Source organism: Schistocerca gregaria, chromosome 1, assembly GCF_023897955.1.
Source record: "Schistocerca gregaria isolate iqSchGreg1 chromosome 1, iqSchGreg1.2, whole genome shotgun sequence".
In the NCBI taxonomy this organism is placed as follows: domain Eukaryota; kingdom Metazoa; phylum Arthropoda; class Insecta; order Orthoptera; family Acrididae; genus Schistocerca; species Schistocerca gregaria.
Window position 1 is genome coordinate 471,190,881 of NC_064920.1, and position 18,062 is coordinate 471,208,942.

Below are 18,062 nucleotides of genomic sequence, written 5' to 3' on the forward strand. Positions count from 1 at the left end.
CTCTTCACCAATGAGTGTCGCATTTGCCTTCAATCGTCGCAGACGTGTTTGGAGGCAACCTGTCCAGGCTGAATGCTTTAGACACATTGTCCAATGAGTGCAGCAAGGTGGAGGTTCCCTGCTATTTTGGGGTGGCATTATGTTGGCCAACGTATGTCGCTGGTGGTCATGGAAGGCACTGTAATGGCTGTACAATACGTGACTGCCATCCTCCAACCGACAGTGCAACAATATTGGCATCAAATTGGTGAGGCATTCATCTTCATGGACAACAATTTGCACCCCCTTCGTGCACATCTTGTGAATGACTTCCTCCAGGATAACGACATTGCTTGACTAGAGTGGCCAGCATGTTCTCTAGACATGTACCCTATCGAATAGGCCTGGGATAGATTGAAAAGCACTGTTAACGGATGATGTGGTCCACCAATCACTCTGATGGATCTACGTGGAATCAACATTGAGGAGTGGGAAAATCTTGGACCAACAGTGCCTTGATGAACTTATGGATAGTTTGCCATGACAAATAAAGGCATGCATCAATGCAAGAGGATGTGCTACTGGGTATTAGAGGTACCAGTGTGTACAGCAGTCTGGACCACCACCTCTGAAGGGCTTGCTGTACGGTGGTACAACATGCAATGTGTGGTTTTCAAGAGCAATAAAAAGGGCAGAAACGATGTTTATGTTGATCTCTATTCCAATTCTCTGTACAGGTTCCAGAACTCTCAAAACCAAGGCAATGCTAAACTTTTTTTGATGTGTGTACAATGAAAGTGAAAAGCCACAACATTTTAGTTTTCTACATCCAGTCAGAGATCTTGGCAAGGTCACAGAATATACCAGCAGCATATAAATTTCTTGTTTAGCTCACCATGGCTTTCTTATTCGAGAGCTCTTTATCAAAGCCAAACCGAGGGGAAATTTATAAGTTATGGATCAGCATTCTGTAATAGGACATTTCTCAAAAATTTTGAAAAAGTGTGTGGAACAAGTGAAATTGGTCTGTATTTAGTGGTGATTTGCTTATCCCTACTTTAACAGATCAATGTCATTAGTTCATATTTAAATCTTTCAGAAAATAGCCATTGGGCCATTGAATATTAAAAGATATTCCTGACAATGTGGCACCAGATTTTAATATTACACTGTCTGCTGGAGTAAATCTTATGTACCTAGATTTGACTATCTATTAGTAAGAGCAGTAATTACAGCAGATGTGATTACTTTGTAATTATCATAACAGGTGGGCCTATGGTTTTACTGTGTTGTCATTTCAGCTGCAGTTAGTATCTGGACACTCAGCTTCAGTTGCCTTACGATTTTAATTTTTTTTTTTTCAGTCATGCTCACAGCATTTTTTGTTCTGTTCATGGAGTGTTTGATTCTTTTCTTTTGTTTATTACATCTTCTTTTTCTTGGCCATATCCTGTACCTGCACTTGGACGGCATGTTAATCTGGATTTGATAGTGTAACTGACAGATGGTGGGCAGATGCACTTCCTGTCACCCCCTCCTGGACATAATTTGTGACTGGATTGAGAATTTTTCTGTTGGGAAGAAACAGCAAGTTGTCTTGGCTGGAGAGTCGTAGACAGATGTAGAAGTAACTTTGGGTGTTCTCCAGGAAAATGTGTTGGGACTCTTGCCATTTGTGTTGTATTTTAATGATCTTGTGGAATGAATTAATAATAACCTCAGACTTTTTGCAGGTGATGCAGTTATCTATAAGAAGCTGCAAAAATATTCAGCCAGAACTTGATAAGGTTTCAAGATGGGCAAAGATTGGCAACTTTCTTGACGTGCTCAGAAATGTAAAATCGTGCACTTTCAAAAATGAAAAAATATATTATCAATGAGTCTCAGTTGGAATCATCAAACTACACAAAAAAGTGGGTGTAACACTTAAGAGGGATATGAAATGGAATGATCACCATGGCTTAGTCATGGCTAAAGCAGTTGGTAGACTTCTGTTTATTGATAGAATACTGAGGAAGTGCAATCAGTCCACGAAGGAGACTGCTTACAAATCACTCATGGGATCAGGTATAGAATTTTGCTCACTTGTATGAGTCCCATATCAGATTGGACTAGCAGGGTATATTGACAATATCGGCACAGGTTTGTTTGACCTGTGGGAGAGTGTTACAGAGGTGGTGAAGAAACTAAATTGGCAAACTCTTGAAGATATAAGTAAACTATCCAGAGAAAATCTGTTACAAAGTTTCAAGAACCTGCATTAAATTATGACTCCAGGAATGTACAACAATGCCCCATGTATTGGTCCCATAGGGACTGTGAGACCAAAATTACAGTAATTACAGCAATCTTAGAGGCATTTAATAAACAATCATTCTAACTGCACTTCATATGTGAATGTTGTCGTCGTCGTCGTTGTCGACGTCTTCAGTCCTGAGACTGGTTTGATGCAGCTCTCCATGCTACTCTATCCTGTGCAAGCTTCTTCATCTCCCAGTACTTACTGCAACCTATATCCTTCTGAATCTGCTTAGTGTGTTCATCTATTGGTCTCCCTCTACAATTTTCACCCTTCACGCTGCCCTCCAATGCTAAATTGGTGAACCCTTGCTGCCTCAGAACATGTCCTGCCAACAGGTTCCTTCTTCTTGTCAAGTTGTGCCACAAACTCCTCTTCTCCCCAATTCTATTCAATTCCTCCTCATTAGTTATGTGATCTACCCATCTAATCTTCAGCATTCTTCTGTAGCACCACATTTCGAAAGCTTCAATTCTCTTCTTGTCCAAACTATTTATCGTCCATGTTTCACTTCCATACATGGCTACACTCCATACAAATACTTTCAGAAACGACTTCCTGACACTTAAATCTATACTCGTTTTGCTTTTGTTGATGTTCATCTTATATCTTCCTTTCAAAACGTTGTCCATTCTCTTCAGCTGCTCTTCCAAGTCCTTTGCTGTCTCTGACAGAATTACAGTGTCATTGGCAAACCTCAATGTTTTTATTTCTTCTCCATGGACTTTAAAACCTACTCCGAATTTTTCTTTTGTTTCCTTCACTGCTTGCTCAATATGCAGATTGAATAACATCGGGGACAGGCTACAACCCTGTCTCACTCCCTTCCCAACTGCTACTTCCCTTTCATGACCCTCGACTCTTATAACTGCCATCTGCTTTCTGTACAAATTGTAAATTGCCTTTCGCTCCCTGTATTTTACCCCAGCCAACTTCAGAACTTGAAAGAGAGTATTACAGTCAACACTGTCAAAAGCTTTCTCTAAGTCCACAAATGTTAGAAATGTAGGTTTGCCTTTCTTTAATCTAGCTTCTAAGATAAGTCGTAGGGTCAGTATTGCCTCAAGTGTTCCAATATTTCTGCGGAATCCGAACTGATCTTCGCCGAAGTCGGCTTCTACCAGTTTTTCCATTCATCTGTAAAGAATTCGCGTTAGTATTTCGCAGCCGTGGCTTATTAAACTGATAGTTCGGTAATTTTCACATATGTCAACACCTGCTTTCTTTGGGATTGTAATTATTATATTCTTCTTGAAGTCTGAGGTTATTTTGCCTGTCTCATATATCTTGCTCAACAGATGGTAGAGTTTTGTCAGGACTGGCTCTCCCAAGACAGTCAGTAGTTCCAATGGAATGTTGTCTACTCCTAGGAACTTGTTTCGACTCAGGTCTTTCAGTGTTCTGTCAAACTTTTCACACAGTATCGTATCTCCCATTTCATCTTCATCTACATCCTCTTCCTTTTCCATAATATTGTCCTCAAGTACATCGCCCTTGTATAGACCCTCTATATACTCCTACCACCTTTCTGCCTTCCCTTCCTTGCTCAGAACTGGGTTTCCATCTGAGCCCTTGATATTCATACAAGTGACTCGCTTTTCTCCAAAGGTCTCTTTAGTTTTCCTGTAGGCAGTATCTATCTTACCCCTAGTGAGATAAGCCTCTACATCCTTGCATTTGTCCTCTAGCCATCCCTGCTTAGCCATTTTGCACTTCGTGCTGATCTCATTTTTGAGACGTCTGTATTCCTTTTTGCCTGCTTCATTTACTGAATTTTTATATTTTCTCTTTTCATCACATAAATTCAATATTTATTCTGTTACCCAAGGATTTCTAGTAGCCCTCGCCTTTTTTACCTACTTGATCCTCTGCTGCCTTCACTACTTCATCCTTCAGAGCTACCCATTCGTCTTCTACTGTATTTCTTTCCCCCATTCCTGTCAATTGTTCCCTTATGCTGTCCCTGAAACTCTGTACAACCTGTGGTTCTTTCAGTTTATCCAGGTCCCATCTCCTTAAATTCCCACCTTTTTGCAGTTTCTTCAGTTTTAATCTACAGTTCATAACCAATAGATTGTGGTCAGAGTCCACATCTGGCCCTGGAAATGTCTTACAATTTAAAACCTGGTTCCTAAATCTCTGTCTTACCATTATATAACCTATCTGATACCTTTTAGTGTCTCCAGGATTCTTCCATGTATACAATCTTCTTTCATGATTCTTGAACCAAGTGTTAGCTATGATTAAGTTATGCTGTGTGCAAAATCTACCAGTCGGCTTCCTCTTTCATTTCTCTCCCCCGATCCATATTCACCCACCATGTTTACTTCTCTCCCTTTTCCTACTCTCAAATTCCAGTCACCCATGACTATTAAATTTTTGTCACCCTCACTACCTGAATAATTTCTTTTATTTCATCATCTGCAGAGCTAGTTGGCATATAAACTTGTACTACTGTGGTAGGCATGGGCTTCGTGCCTATCTTGGCCCAATAATTCGTTCACGATGTTGTTGATAGTAGCTTACCCACACCTCTATTTTTCTATTCATTATTAAACCTACTCCTGCATTACCCCTATTTGATTTTGTATTTATAACCCTGTATTCACCTGACTAAAAGTCTTGTTCCTCCTGCCAATGAACTTCACTAATACCCGCTATATCTAACTTCAACCTATCCATTTCCCTTTTTAAATTTTCTAACCTACCTGCCTGATTAAGGGATCTAACATTCCACGCTCCAATCCGTAAAACGCCAGTTTTCTTTCTCCTGATAATGACGTCCTCTTTAGTCGTCCCCGCCAGGAGATCCGAATGGGGGAATATTTTACCTCCGGAATATTTTACCCAAGAGGACGCCATCATCACAGTAATGATACTGTGGTGTCACCGCCAGACACCACACTTGTTAGGTGGTAGCCTTTAAATCGGCCGCGGTCCGGTAGTATAAGTTAGACCCACGTGTCGCCACTATCAGTGATTGCAAACCGAGTGCCGCCACAGGTTTAGAGAGACTTCCTAGCACTCGCCCCAGTTGTACAGCCAATTTTTCTACCGATGGTTCACTGCCTACTTACGTTCTCATTTGCCGAGAAGATAGTTTAGCATAGCCTTCAGCTACGTCATTTGCTACGACCTAGCAAGGCACCTTTATCAGTTACTATTGATATTGTGAAACATGTACCGTCAAGAGCGACATTCATCATTAATGGATTAAAGTTAAGTATTCCACCAGCTATGTCCGTTTTTTCTAAAATTCTAATTTCCTTGTCCTGTTCCAGACCTCACACCAGCCTGTGTTAGCTAAAACGTGTGCCTTTTGGCCTCCTCTAGTAACATGGTGTTGGCTCTCCTGCCAACCACTACAGATACAGAAAAGCTGCATGCCCTCGGGAAAAATTACGGCTGTAGTTTCCCCTTGCTTTCAGCCGGTCGCAGTACTAGCACAGCAAGGATGTTTTGGTTAGTGTTGCAAGGCCAGATCAGTCAATCATCCAGACTGTTACCGCTGCAACTACTGAAAAGGCTGCTGCCCCTCTTCAGGAACCACACGTTTGTCTGGCCTCTCAACAGATACCCCTCTGTTGTGGTTGCACCTGCAGTACGGCTATCTGTATCGCTGAGGCACGCAAGCCTCCCCACCAATGGCAAGGTCCATGGTTCATGGGGGTAGCCATATGTGAATAGAGTGGCAAAGGATAAGGCCCATTGTACCAGTTCTCAGGCTTCTTTTTTTTGCCATTCATGTGAATAGAATTGCAAAAAAAAACCTGAGAACTGGTACAATGGGCCTTATGCTTTGTCATGCACTTCACAGTGGTTTGCAAAATATAGATGTAGATGTAGACATATGAGCTAATTTCAACTGTGACTCAATACTGAATTGATGAGGCCCTATTTTTTCACATTTTGTGAAGTATATAGTTTTATATTTCTGAATACTTAAAGAAAGTTACCAGTCTTTGCACCAATTTGAAATTCTGTTCAGATACGACTGGATGCTTATGCAACTTTTTCAGATGGTATTTCATTGTAGGTAACTACATCGTCTGCAAAAAGATTGAGGTTATTGCTTATTGTCTGCTTGGCCATTAAGACACACATGAACAGCTCGAGTCCTAATCATTTCCATGAGATACACTGGGAGTTCCGTGAACATCTGTTGATGACTCTCCATCCAAGATACGCTGTGTCTTCCATACCAAGAAAATCCCCAACCCATTCACAGATTTCATTTGATACATTACGTAATCATACTTTTGATAATGAGGATTGATGTGGTACTGATTCAAATGCATTTTGGAAGGAAAAAAACCTGTATCTACCTAGTTATCTTGTTCCATGGTTTTCAGGATGCCACATGGGAAAAGTGAGAGTTGGAATGATATTTTCAGAATGTGTGTTAGTTGACAGGGAATTGGTCCTTCAGTTCAAGGTACCTTGTTAGAACTTATTTGTGTTTCATTAAAACATATCCTCTGAATTGGTAGAAGTTCTCTACATGCCACTTTAATTTCGTGTACTATCCATTTGTTATCACTAGTTCTGTCTTATATTTCTTGTTTGTGTTTTAGGGATGCAAAATGTTTAAGGCAAATGTTTCAGACCGAGTGAGGTGGCGCAGTGGTTAGCACACTGGACTCACATTCAGGAGGACGACGGTTCAATCCCGTCTCCGGCCATCCTGATTTAGGTTTTCCATGATTTCCCTAAATCACTTCAGGCAAATGCCTGGATGGTTCCTTTGAAAGGGCACGGCTGATTTCCTTCCCCATCCTTGCCTCATCCGTGCTTGCGCTCTGTCTCTAATGACCTCGTTGTCGACGGGACGTTAAACACTAATCTCCTCCTCCTCCTCCTCCTCCTCCATATGTTTCAGAACACAGAAACTTTTCTTCAGTTCTACCTGCTTTATAAATCTCTTTTCAGCGTTCTTCTCATACATTTTCTCTGAGTGCCATGATCATCCCATTTTTTGTTTTTTCTGCTATAAATTATTTTTCTTTTGCAGTGAGAACCTAAATGGTTTGTATGTTTTACTGTCAACATTTAATGATCATTGTGAGGTAAACTATTTACTGTCACTTTTACATCCAGATTACTGAAGGTTTATGTATCTAAAAGGCAAATAGTCTATGGCTTTAGCAATATGACCTTCAGCCATCATTAGGCATACTACTGTTACGTAATGCAAAGTTGTATTGGTTGGTTGATTGAGAGAACTGAGAGTGAGTCTCCAGCTAAATTTGCATAGCATCGTTAACACAATCTCTGACTGGTTTATGAACTGTGAGTTTTTCCCCATTGATGGCCTGTAAATTGTTGGTATTAAAAATTTATAATTACTGTACTTGCCTACTGGAAGCAAAATTCCAAAACTTAAACTATTAATACATTTTTAATTTTTTAAATTTGGTGTGATTTGAAATTCAGTGTTGCAGCACCACTGCTCAAAGATCTGTTCAGTACAATATTCACTAACCTGTAGAGTTTGGGACTTAACATTGTTTTTTATGTAATAGAGATACTCTGTTTTATTGACTGGTTCAACAGTAATTTCCATTAATGCTGTAATATGCATAATACCTCTGCTGATATCCTACTTGCCCTTGCCCTTTCATTTTCTGTAATGGTATTATACACTGTACTATCACAATGGACCTCCTTTTTGCATAGTGTAGTGCACCACCTCAATGTGGCATGGACTCAACAAGTCATTGGAAGTCACCTGCAAACATACTGAGCCATCCATAATTGCGAAAGTGTTGCCAGTGTAGGATTTTTTGCACAAACTGACCTTTCAGTTATGTCCCATAAATGTTTGACAGGATTCATGTTGGGCAATGTGGGAGGCCAAATCATTTGCTCGAACTGCCCAGAATGTTCTTCAAACCAGTCATGAATAATTGTGGCCAAGTGGCATGTTTGGGAAAATGAAGTCCATGAATGGCTGCAAATACTCTCCAAGTAGACATTTCCAGTTAATGATCAGCTCGGCTGGATGAGATGACCCAGTCCTTTCCATGCACCCACAGCCCACATCATTATGGAGCCACCACCAGCTTGCACAGTGCCTTGTTGACAATTTGGTCCATGGTTTTGTAGGGTCTGTGTCACACTCGAACCCAACCATCAGCTCTTACCAAGTGAAATTGGGACTCATCTGACCAAGCCATGGATTTCCAGTATTATAGGGTCCAACCTACATGACCATGAGCCCAGGAGAGGCGCTGCAAGCAATGTCATGCTGTTAGCAAAGGAACTCACATCTGTTATCTGCGCCATAGCCCATTAACACAAAATTTTGTGGTATTATCATAATGGGTCATATGTCCCACACTGATTTCTGTGGTTATTTCATGCAGTGTTGCTTGTCTGTTAACACTGACAACTGTAGAGAAACACCTCTGCCCTTGCTCATTAAGAGAAGGCTGTAGGCCACTGCATTGTCCTTGATGAGATGTAGTATTCTCAGCACACTCTTGACACTGTGGATTTCAGGATATTGAATTCCCTAACAAGTTATGAAATGAAATGTCTTATGCAGCTAGCTCCAACTACCATTCCATGTGCAAAGTCTGTTAATTCCTGTCGTGCAGCCATAATCATGTTGGAAACCTTTTCACGTGAATCCCCTTGAGTGCAAATGCCATCTCTGCCAATGCACTGCCCATGTACACGATACTACCACCATCTGTATTTGCGTGAATATCACTGTCACATAACTTTTGTCACCTCAGTGTGGTGGTTTTGGAAGGTTTGTCCAAGCTGCAGTACTTAGCTTTGCTCTAGCTGTATCAATGGCAACAATATGTACTCTGCAATTCTGTCTTTGCAGGTCTTAACTTTCTAACAGTAGATTTAGCATTTTTGCTAAGGAGAGAATAGAATGTATATAAAAGAGATTGTAACATAACAGATCTATACATTTCACTTAATTCTTATTGTATGCGACAGATTGCATTTGGGGTGCAGGTTGGACCACTACAGCAGCATACAATTTTAAACAAAAAGTTTAAATGGGTTGGATAAAGTTCATGTTTTGCAGTAGTTGGCACAGCTTTGGTGACACCTCAGTGGGTGAGGTAGTCAGTGTAGACTGTTAAGCATTGATTCTGGCTTATTGGCTTCCGGAATTTCCCTAACAAGTTCATCCCAATTCAGTGGAATGGTACTGTTGCTGGCAAAATTGGTGCCAGATGCCTCAGAAGTAACTAAGGCATGTACAACTTTGTCTGGCATTCCTTACAGTGGTTCACATAGTGTCTAATGGGTCAGTAGAGACCTGACCAGTGATGCCTGTGTCTGACACTGTTCATAGTCTTCGATAGTCCTAGGTGATGTAATGTTGGAGCATTGCAGAGATACTTCAGGATAGCTGATCGTAGATGAGCTGGTATGATGGGCAACCATTTCTACCCCATTGGATCATAGTTCCATAGTATACAATGCTCTATTTATTAATTGGAATTTTCCTTTGGTTGGTTCTTCCTTCTTCAAGGCTTCTATGGTTTCCCTCTGCTCAGCAGCAATGTCAATTAGTGCAGCAACAACATATTACCTCCATGTTGCTGTATTCCACCAAAGAATTCCTTGAAAGGCAGTTAGCATCCATGTGTGTGCATCAGCTTCTATATACCAACGTGACGATGTACTCCTGAAGTGAATGGTGATCTGTCACAATGGTCATTGCTTTACCAAATAAATGTGGACAGAACTTGTTGATGACCCAAATAACTGTAAGGCACTCATCTCAGACTTGGACAGTGCTCTGAAAGCATCAGCTGCCACCTTTTCACCACCTTCCTGAATTAGTACTGGAGCTGTACCTCTACCATAATGGCTAGCATCATTCTCATCCTACAATGCCAGGACTGGACAAGATTTTAACACCCCCTGAAGGACACGGAAACATGTTTCTTGAACCTCACCCAAAAAATAAAATAAAATAAAAAACTGGTGTCTTCCTGCAATAGTTCTGCACCAAGGCATGTCCCTTGCAAGAAGCTCTTTATGAATCAGCAATAGTACGTGCACTTTCCAAGAAAACTTCTTGCATCACAAATGGGCCAAGGAGTTGGAAGGTCTTTGACTTCTCATATTTTTTCTGAACTGCGACACCCCATCATCATTCACTAGGTGCCCCAAGATTTTTATTTTGAGTGGTGAAGAGGTACTTTGTCAGATTCAGGCAGGGTCCTGCAGTTTGAACACATTTAAACACAGTTGTCATGCAGCTTAGATGTTCTTCAAATGTCTTCAAAAAAAGACAGTGTCACCTAGATAGGAAAGACACATTGTCCATTTAGTGTGTCGAAGCAGGTTGTCCACATGTGAGAAAGAGTGCCACACAGTCCAGCTGGTACAACTGTAAAGTTTGGAAGCCATCGGGTGTTATGAAGGAAGCTTTGTTGCTATCAGCCTTGTCAGCGTTGATTTGCCAGTAGGCTTCTGCAGCCCATAGATGAAAAATATTTAGCTCCTTTCAAGCAGTTTAGAGTGTCATCATGTACAGCAATGGATAAACATCTTTCTCTGTAATTTTGTTCAGTCACCAGTAATTGATGCAGAAACACCACATGCCCTTTTTCTTCTTCTCAAGGACCACAAAAGAGCACAAGCTGAAGGTTCAATGATGTCATCTTGCAACATCATGTACACTTCCTCCTGGATATCTGTTGTTCAGCCAGTGACACATTATGTGAGCACTGGCTGGTTGGCTAATGATCCTCAGCATTGATATGATGTTTTATCGTGGACCATTTGATCTGTCATTTCTCCACTCTGGATTTGAAAGCATCTGAAAACTGGTGCAGAACAGCTAACACTCCCCAACGTTGTTCCTCTGTCAGGCCAGATCTTATTGACAATTTGATAAAAGCTTCCAGCCCTGCACCATCTGTAATGGTAGCACATCATGATTCTTTGTCAGTGATACTAAGCTGCTCTCTCTGCTCTGTATTGGCTGTTCCTATGCACATACCTTTAGAGATGAGTGACACTTAGCAATACAAAGATCTCCTTGGTCATGAGATTGTTGCTGACTGGTTGATTTTTTTTTTTTTGTGTGTCTGAGTAGCTTTTGTAGTTGACAAAAGATTCAAAGTTTAATTGAGCATCTTGATGGATGACTCGAACTCATCTGATTGATGACAGTAGGATAACTATGTCTTCAACAGTAAACAACCACTCAGAGCAATCTCTATTGCATGCGCTTGTGGGAATAGCTTCGTCAGCCTGGAGCTCTGGTCTTCCAAAATCTATGACTGTTTGTAATGCCTCCAAGAAGTCCCATCTGAGAATAACTTTATGACTACATTTCTCTAAAACTACAAATTTGATGGACTACATTCTGTCATAGATAGTTTTCTTGCAATACATGTTCCTGTCAGCTGGTCATATTTCCCACTGGCAACCTTTAGCGCAATCACTTCTGGATTACCGAACATAGTCTTCTCTAGCTGATGACAATAAACATTCAGCACTGTAGCAAAGGAATCCCCTGTGTTTACTAGCACCTGGGCAGATTGGTTGAAGATGCTGCCACCAATGAGATTTCCTGACATCTCGGTGACTGTCTTACATGGAGGATTTCCAAATGTAGTGGCATCATATCCATAGACAGTCATTTCAATAAGTTTTCCTGAATTCAGCGGATAGGCGAGCAGTTGGTACCCCTGTATGGCGATGGGGAATTGACCTTGTCCAGGACATAGTGATTGGCTTTGTCCCACATATCGACTATGTGTCTAAGTTGACTTGTGTAGATAGAACTGTTATGTTGGCTGATGTCTTGTGGTGTAATAGTGATCAAAGACTTGTCTTCTCTCTCTGCAGTCACATACAGTGTGTTCAGGCTGTCCGCAGTGAAAGCATAGCAACATATTGTTCTCCATCCTCGAAATGTTTGTTTTCTGTGAGGCCTTGTACTTCATGGAAGAGTTGGTTGTGCCTGGTTGTTGTTTGACAGTTGTAGACAGAGCCATACTGAGGTGATCTGGCACCTTCGGCAGAACTGCAAAAATCAATACAACAACCCCTCTCCCTACAAAACTACATTTCTGCATTTTTTCTATACCCCTCTCCTTGAAGTCACATGCAAGATATTCCTAGCTTGTTTATCTCAGAGAACACAAGCACAGTGTGAACGTAAGATTGGTAAATACTAAGTGAGTTTTCTTCTATGGTGTTTGTGCATGAAACTTATCCGTAATCTAAAAACAATACTGTGTGAGAGTTTCACCATCTTGATGTACACTTTTATCTTCACCTGGCAGAACTCTTCACTTCTTCCAGAAGTTATTCCTGAAAATTGCTTTTTACACCAAGAAAGGCTATTCAACTGTTATGGAAGATTATTTGGATTTATTTGTCAGATTACAGACAGATCTGAATTCACAACTCAAGTTATAACTCGTTAGTAATACAAGCATGACTGAATTGTTTCAAGGCTACTAGGAGAATCCTCCTCCCCTTCATTCAACACTGTTAGGTCAGCATTGACCATCGTCATGTAACTTCATCATAGAGCAGCAACATGGTGTGACACATGATGCTGTAGACTCTGTGGCTACTTGTGATGATACAGTTTTATCATGAGATGGCCTTCTCTGTTGCACGATGCCCCAGGAGCACCTCTAACCAAAAATTGAAACATAACAGACTCTGAATTGGTTCAATACTCTGACTAATCATAAGAACATAACTTAAACTTACCAACTTACCAAATAAATGAGATTTCTCAATTGTATCAACTGTTATGGAGCAAGTGTTTCACAAATTCCTGAATTGTCTGCTGCACCTATAATTGAGTATTTGCGGTAATTTATGACTAATTATTGTAACCAGTACAATAATAAATTAGGGTGTTGACCATATAGTCTCAATAACTGGACCCATCTTCGAATGAATCTTATAGGCTTCTGACATAACAAAGAAGTAATGTTTTAAAATGGTAACTTATCAGCAGTTTATGTGCTCTCCCTCACTGACATAAGTTCAGCTTTACTTTGGTCAATAGTTGAACATTCTCGATCCTACCACGTATGTACTAACAGTCCTCAATACACTGTCTAACCACGTCAAACCCAGTGGGTTGCCTTATCATGACACATTTTCCATCAGTACCTATAAGCAATTACAGTCCAATGTATACAATCATCATTTGCAGCCAACATGTGCAGACTAATAGTGTGGTAACCCCTTAACCTTACTTTAACCATATTTTCTCAATTATTACTGTACCATCCTTTGCCAATGGCAGAAGCTCCCTGGGTCCACACTACCTCAGGCTACCTGTGATAACACTTTTGACAAATGGAAAAATGGAAGGGCTCATGCAATGGAGCTATTGAGTGGTGAAAAGAGGGGAACACAGACTGGTACACCAACAGGGAAAGTAAGAAAGGAAAAGGACATTAGGAATGCTAGGACTGAAGGAAAAGAAGACAGCCCCAAAAGAGAGATAAGCTTCGCCCCACCCCAGACTCCCTACTAGGGAGTATTTCCCTGGTGGGCCGGAGATTAGTGATGACCATCAATTTTACAGAACAGACACCACCAGCTTCATCCTAAAAGGCCCCAAAAAGTTTGGTCCTAGTACCCTATTATGAAGAGGCTATGAAGAGTAGAGTTGTTCAACCAAAAACTTCTGACCACTAATTTCTGGACATTTTTATGGTTCAGTTAGTATCTAACTTGGTAAAAAGAATCCATATATTTTCGGTACTTACAGTAATCATCCGCTAGCAAACTATATAAATCCAGCCATGAGGTTAAATTTTTGTAACACATAAAAATCCTTCACTTCATAAAAGAACCTCACCAATAAGTACAGCCTGGTTCTTGTACCTTAATCATCCATTCATGCTACTGTTGTTTTAACCCAGATGTCAAAGTGACAGTAAAAGATCAACCATTCCAGAGTAAACATAAATCTTACAGTGGATGGTCATAAACACAGTTCATGGCCTCAGGAAGTCCTAGTAATCTTCAGATCTTGAATCCTGATTTCAACCAATGAGAGAACTTGTGTTGTAATAAATAACTTCCTCTTCCTCCCCTGAGAATGGTAGTTGCATCCATTATATTGATTGTGTACCAAGCCTCAATGTACCACACTTTTCTCTACCATATCATCCAATTGTACACCTTCTAGGTTTTCAACCCAATTAATGTTATATCAAGCTACTATCCTCTTTCCACAGGAGCTCTCAACTCACCTCATAAGGTTCGCCCCTCAGCTAGTGGACCTGCTTCTACAGAACCCAGTAACAATTACACTAGATTAGCCCTTTAGCTGATGCCATCCACTATAAATGCATACCAATCAGTGTTGTCCCATGAGAACAATATTTATATTAATCCAACATTCTCTGTACATTGTTTACCTGAAATTCAAACTTAATATAAATTATTGATGCTGATTTGTTATGAAAGGCCACAAACCTTCTATAATATATGCACTATTCTCTTTTCATGATACTGGGTCAACTAGAACTATGGCTTTTGATGAGGCATCTTTGAAATTATATATGTTGCTTGATACAAGTAATAGAAACCCAATTGTTATCTTGGTTTTAGAACTCTGCTTGTGACCTTTAACCAGTACCAATTCTCCTATTCTATATTGTATTTACATGTCTTTTCCATTGACTCTCTGAAACCCTCCTTTTAAAAATCTTTTACACTCATTTTCTTGGGGCCATTCAGTATATTTTAGCATAAGTACTCCTTCCAATGTTCTTACTGTTACTTCCAGAGGGGAAACTTGTGTTGTTGAATGAGATAGTTCATTTATAACCCTTTCAAATTCTTCCATTAATTCTGCCCATCTAGAATACTTGTTCTCACTGTAAGTCATGCACAATCTACTTAATTCATGCATTACTCTCTCTGGCAGGTTTGCTTGCAGACGGTATTTGGACATTAAAATATAATTTACATTTTCCCAAGCTAAGAACTCCCTATACTAGTAGATGTTAAACTGTGCGCCATTATTTGAAAACATGTTTTTGGTCTCCCTACATATTGGAAGTAGTCATTTCTCAATGTATTTATTATACTCCTGGTCATGGTCATATTTAAAAGTTATAGTTTAACTAGCTTTGATGAGCATTCTAAAACTATGAAGGTATACATTATGCCTCCCCACCCTGTAGGTAGTGGTCCATAAAAATCTGCAGCTACTAGATCCCATAAATCCACTGGCATTTTGGGATAAAGTTTTGTGAGTATGTTGGAAGTATGTGCTTTTACTTTTTGACATATTTCACATGTTTTAAATGACTTTTCAACTGTTCTTGACACATCTTTGAGATGAGAAAATATTCTCATGTGCCAGAAACACGTATCTGGCTTGAAATGTGCATAGCACTGGTGTACATACCATATGAATAAGATAATGTTACTGTGATGTATACATAATAACCATCTGTTTGTTTTGTAATTCTTATCAAATAAAACTCCTTTATGCAGTGTCCATTTTGTGTTAATATCCATTGTGTTTCATTCTAATTGTTGGATATATACTTCATATACATCATATTGGCATTGGTCATGTCCTATATTTCAACATAACATTCTAATGTCGTTTTCATATTAATGGACTTTCAGAAAATATATCACAAAATTTCCTCTATCTTTCACATCTTCAGCTGGAATTTAAGCATTTTGGTGGTCCAGGTACTATGTTTTCCTGTCACTTTACATACTGGATTGAAAACTTAAATTCTTGTAGGGTCATGGCCCACTGCATCAATATAGTATGTAACAGTTTACTTTTCAATAGGAATGTCAGTGATTTGTGGTCCCTGTGGATTAAGGATCTGTGTCCTGTTAGCAAACATCTGAACTTTCTAAATGCCCTTGCTATCACCGACATTTCTTTTTCTGTTACTCCACAATTACATTCATGATGTGTTAACATGTGGCTTACAAATACTGTTGTGTATTGTTCTATCACACATCAAGTATCCTCTTGCTGGTACAGATGTATTATGAGAGTGTAGTTCAAGGCATCTGTGGCTAAATGGAAGGATGTACCAATAAATGTGTTGATGATATGTGTTATTTGGTCTGTACGAATGCTTTACTGCACTCCATTGTCCACTTCCAAGGAGTGTTAGTCCTTATAAAGTTCATCATGTGTGCTGCATTAATTACTTTATTTGATAGGAATTTTCTATGAAATCTTACCATTTCAAGGAATGACTTAAGTTACCTGTCATTTGTTGGTGTGGGGCAATGTTTTATTGTGTCTTAACTGATTTGGGTCAGGTCTGATCCCATATGTACCCACTATGAATCATAAAAACTTGATGTAGCTACCACCAAATTGAAATTTCCCAGTTTTATTGTTAAGCCTTGTGAATACAGTCTTTCAAAAACCTGAAACGAAGTCTCAAGGTGCTCTTTACAGTCTTTTGAAACGACAAATGTACCGACCACATAGATCAGAATCTTTGGTAGCAGTGTGTTGCCTATTGCTTTGTCCAAGGCTCTGACTTTCAATTGATATGACCTTCCCTAGAAGAGGAATTCTGCATATTTTCTTGAATCCCTATGCAATGGTGTCTGACGATATCGTGCTGCAAAATCCATTGTAGTGATATACAGGGGAACCTTGCTTAACATGCACCTCCCATTATGTGCAATTCGCTCAATGAGTGAAACAAACTGTAAAAAAAACTGATTTGCTTAATGGGTGATGTTTCACATAACTAGTGATGATGATTTAGTGTGACATCACCAGCTGTTCATGCATGGTAGGGGAAATGTTCAACAACGTGAACATGTTTCATTGTCGGCAGTGACATATAAACAATGTCTTTAGTACGTACTGCACTCTGGGTTTCGCTCTCTTTCTACTACCATCTGGCTCGTGGTCACACATTTTTTTAAACTTATTTTCACAGAATGTTTTTTTGGTTGCAAATTTTAATAACGTTCATAGAAATTGTGATGAAGCAAGCTGGAATAATTTTAATTCCCCTCTTGTTTTGCCATCAGCCTCCTTAGAATACATTTTCTTCAATTTTAACTAATTACCATTTATATATGTGAATATAATCTGCATTTCCATAAAAGAGAAAGGTTGGCCCTCAGTTTTAAAGAATGTAACACCAGATCTAATTTTGTGCTCAGTTTTAGGTATGCAATTGATTTTATAATTTATTTTGACTATTCCTAGTTAGTATCTTTCATTATAAGGAGAAATCAGTAATTGTTTTGTAACTTAAATTCTATTGTTGATGTATAAACAAATATACATTCTGTACTAATAATAAACATTTCGAAGACAAAATATTAGTAATCTTAAAGCATCTATTTGGATATATTCGGAAACATGTTAGCAAAGTAATTAACAGTTATGTCAAAAGTATTGCTTGCATACTTACATTTTGTTAGTTTCATGATTTAAACAAATAATTCAGCTCAAGTCTTGCAGTAGAAGAAACTGTTAAAAAGGACCAATTTTTCAATGTATTTAGTTAATTGAATGAGTTAAGGTTTAATTGTACTTTCTGTGAATTTAACTTTAAACAATGTGTAGTTTCAGGGCCTATCATTGAGATGATATATAAGGGCCCGATTTTTGAACATGAGACAGTCAATCCATGGCCAAGTTTCAGACAAGAAACCTGTATTGGTAAGAACAACAAAATGGGGCTTATGGAAAGTTAAACAATAGTGCACTGGCCATATAAATGTGTACATGGGGAGTTGTGAAAAGTGAAAGTAAAACACAGTGAACTGCAACTGAGCATCAGTCACGTAGTCATTG